This window comes from Triticum dicoccoides, chromosome 2B (genome assembly GCF_002162155.2).
Source record: "Triticum dicoccoides isolate Atlit2015 ecotype Zavitan chromosome 2B, WEW_v2.0, whole genome shotgun sequence".
NCBI lineage: Eukaryota > Viridiplantae > Streptophyta > Magnoliopsida > Poales > Poaceae > Triticum > Triticum dicoccoides.
In genome coordinates, this window is record NC_041383.1 from 225,752,361 (window position 1) to 225,756,556 (window position 4,196).

Consider the following 4,196-nt stretch of genomic DNA (forward strand, 5'->3'; position numbering starts at 1 on the left):
CACATCACGCCCCTTTAGTTGCTCGACTCTACAGAGCTACTATCGAGTGCCGAGGGTGATCCCTCATAACGCACTCCTGATGATAATTCTGTAGTGTAGCTATTCGGTCGTGGTCATCGAGGGTGATTTCCTCTTTCACCATTCCCGATACGACTCAGTCGTTCAACACCTCAAGTGTGAACCTCGAGGGTGGTCCCTCTTATGTTCACCTTGATGATTACATCGAGTGGAATCCTCCGGGGGTGATTCCTCGGGTTTTCCCCTTGATGTTTGGACACACGGTTACCTTGACTTTACTTGAGACCTTTGGGAAAGTCGGGCGGGCCCGAAGAGCACCCGCAAGATAATGACGTCGCACGGCCGGGCATTCTAGGCCCTTGTCGTAAGTCCATGAGACGGGGCGACGGGGTCACTTCGATCGTGAGTCTCTGCTCGTCTCCGCAAGCTAATAATACACTATGGTTTGGGTATTTGTTCTGAGTTGGCCTTTGGCCTTTACGCACCAACCACCACGTGAGAATAGTTATGGGCCTCGGCGTCGCATTATCAGCCGAAGCTTTGTCAGACGTCCAGTTGAGCAGTGCGGCACGGCTGGGCCGGCACCATCCATGTAGAGGTGGAGCCTGGACCCGCCCTGTACGCAACGATCCGGAGTGCATCGAGCGATGGGCCCAGACCCCGGAGTGCTTAGGATGTAGACCGACGGGGACCTCTCTGTTGAGCCTAGGTAGGGCTGCGACGTGTTGATCTTCCGAGGCCGGGCATTGACCCCAGAAAGGTGTGTCCGGCCAACGTGATCGAGCGTGTTGGAAAACATGGTGAACCCCTGCAAGGAAGATTATCTATTAATAGTCGTGTCCACGGTAACGGACGTTCAGACTTATATCCTGATCTTATACAACTACAAATGGATACTTGAGATATGTGGCTCCGGGATTGCTTTCTCGCAGGGAGTCGAGGAAGGATCTCTGGCCATTAATGTTACAACATGTTTGTTAAATATAAACTGATATTCTTTACTCTTCTACATGCTGCAAGATGCTTGGAGCTGCTTGAAGATGCTAGTCTTTGATAGGCTAGGCATTCCCCCTCTATTCTGGCATTCTGCAGTTCAGTCCACAGATACAAACCTTCCATTTGATACCAATGCATACTTAGTATAGATCTGATGCTTGCGAGTACTTTGGATGAGTACTCACGGTTGCTTTGCTACCCCTTTTCCCCCTTCTTTCTTCTTTTCGGTTGATGCAACCAGATGGTGGATCCCTGGAGCAAGATGCCATCGCTGACGGATACTGCTACGTGAAGACCGCCGACGACCAGGAGTAGTTAGGAGATCCCAGGCAGGAGGCCTTGCCTCTTCGATCATTGTTGCTTTTGTGTTTGCCTTCTTAAGGCAGTGTTGTTTAACTAATGTCTGTACTCAGATATTGTTGCTTCCGCTGACTCTTGTGTATCGAGCTATGTATTCGAGCCCTCGAGGCCCCTGGCTTGTAATATAAAGCTTGTATTATTTTGATTTGTGTCTAGAGTTGTGTTGTGATATCTTCCCATGAGTCCCTGTTCTTGATCGTACACATTTGCGTGTATGATTAGTGTACGATTGAATCGGGGGCGTCACAAGTTGGTATCAGAGCCGATTGCCTGTAGGATCCCCCTTTCCAACTCCTTGGCCAAAGTTGAGTCTAGTTTTGAAAACGGTTTTAGTAACATGGATGTGTGGCTTACGGGCCCACGTCGCCAATTGGGTGGTATTAGGATATTTTATTCCTCGTCTATACTCTGGGAATCTGATCTCTCTTCTATTCGGGTTAAATGGTTTTGCTAACTCTACCCTAAGTTCTCGTGATCACATCCACCCGCAGATTTGTATCATGCCTCTCTTGAATTGGGAGCCAGGATCTGCTTCACTTTGTCCACGGGCCGCAGAAATCCTTCTATCAAGGGCACCCTGCGTCATCCCCTGCAGATTCCTCGCTCTACTGGTTTTCTCCGACGGTGATGTAGTCTTTGCTATGTCTCGTTGTTGTATCCTTCCATCGGTGCATGCGTGCCGCCTAGTATGTCTAGGATGATTCTCTTGTCCGAACTCATACTAACAATGTGTAATTGGCTCTGTATATGTATACGTAAGTCTTTAATGACTACTGCTTTGTACATATTGCGCCTTTGCTCATTGTTCATGTTACCTCATGAATGACTCCATACACCTGCTCCACCCCTATTAAATTGCTTCCTGATGTTTTAGCAGGATGGCTGACGATCCTCCACCTCCACCCTATATGGCCGCAATGATGCAGCAGTTTGAGCTGAATCATCAGTTTATGACTGGAGTAATGGCTCAGTTTCCAAACTAGAATGCTCATCAACAGCCTGCCCTAATAACACTGCAAGAATTCGTGCGCCTCAACCCGTCCATTTTCCGCAACTCCACTAATCCTATGGATGCTGATGATTGGCTTCGTGACATCCTGTTTGAGATGGAGTCGGCTAATGTTGCCCCTGCCAGTTATGTCACCTTTGCAACATTTCACCTGAAAGGTCCAGCTGCTCAATGGTGGGAAAGCCATAAGGGTATGCTGCCTGCAGAGACTGTAACCACTTGGCAGGAATTTCAGTTAGCCTTCCGTGCACGGCACATTCCTCAAGGCTTGATGGACCAGAAGAAGAAGGAGTTCCGCAAACTCTCACAAGGCTCAATGACTGTGGATGAATATCAGAGGAAATTCCTTGAATTATCTTGCTATGCTGCAGATGATGTCTGCACTGACGCTCGCAAGCAGGAGAAATTCCGTGAAGGACTGCGTCCCGATATAAAGCTCACACTTGTTGCTCATGATTGCGCGGACTTTGCGACGCTTGTCAGCCAAGCTTTCCGAACTGAAACTGGTCTGACTGAGTACCAGGAGTCACTCAAGCGTACCTGAGATGTTGGCCCATCCTCGAGTCAGCCTGCTCAGAAACGTCGAGTCTGGATCCCACACAATGTTCATCACCGACCTGCTCCAACACCAAGGTCGTCTTATGTTGCACCTCGTCTGCCTCCACCACCGAGACAACTAACAATTCAGGGTGGACAGTCCAATGTTGTAGGTCCTCCTCATAACGATGGTTTATGCCACAAGTGTGGACAGCCAGGGCACCTTGCTATCAACTACCGCCAGGGTTAACCCCAAAATGCTTCACATCCTCTTGTTGGACATGGGAAGGGCCGTCGAAACCACCCTATCAGAAAATTGTAGTGCCAGACCGCCTGCTATGAGTGGTGGTCAAGTCACCCATGTTAAAATTGAAGAAGCTCGTGAGTCACCAAAAACCGTGATGGGTACCCTTCTCGTTAATTCAGTGCCAGCTTCCGTTCTCTTTGATTCAGGAGCATCGCATGCTTTTGTGTCCCAACAATTTGCTCAGTCACATGAGTTATATAGGGAAAAATTACCAAGTCCTTTAGCGATTCAATCTCCGGGATCCAAGTGGCAGACCACAATGTTATGCCCGTGCAACCAAATCGATATTGGAGGTCTACTTTTTCCGACTTCTCTCATTGTACTCGGACCGTCCAACATAGACATCATTCTTGGTATGGACTGGTTGACAGACCATAGTGCTAAGATCGACTGTGCTACCAAGACAGTCCATCTCACTCACCCTTCTGGCCAAACAGTCCAATACTCAGCCCGAGCAGCTCAGGATGCCGAGAATCAGATATATGTTCTGAATGCATTAAATGCTTCACCTCTTGAGGGCATAGAGAACATCCCAGTTGTTCATGATTTCAAAGATGTCTTCCCAGAAGAACTTCCAGGAATACCCCCTGCTAGAGCTGTCGAATTCGTCATAGACTTGAAACCGGGCACAACTCCTATTGCCAAGCGACCCTACAAGATGTCGCCACATGAACTCCTTGAACTTAAGGAGGAAATCGACAAATCTCTTCACAAGGGATTCATTCGTCCAAGTTCATCTGCTTGGGGAGCACCTTCTCTCTTTGTCAAGAAGAAGGATGGAACTAATCGTTTTTGGTCCAAGATTACCGACCTATCAACCAGGCAACCATTCAGAACAAGTACCCGCTTCCCAGAATCAACGATCTGTATGATCAACTTGATGGTTCCTCAGTATTCTCTAAACTTGATTTGAGGTTGCGTTACCACCAAATTCGGGTTCGTGAAGAGGATATTCCGAAGACTGCTTTC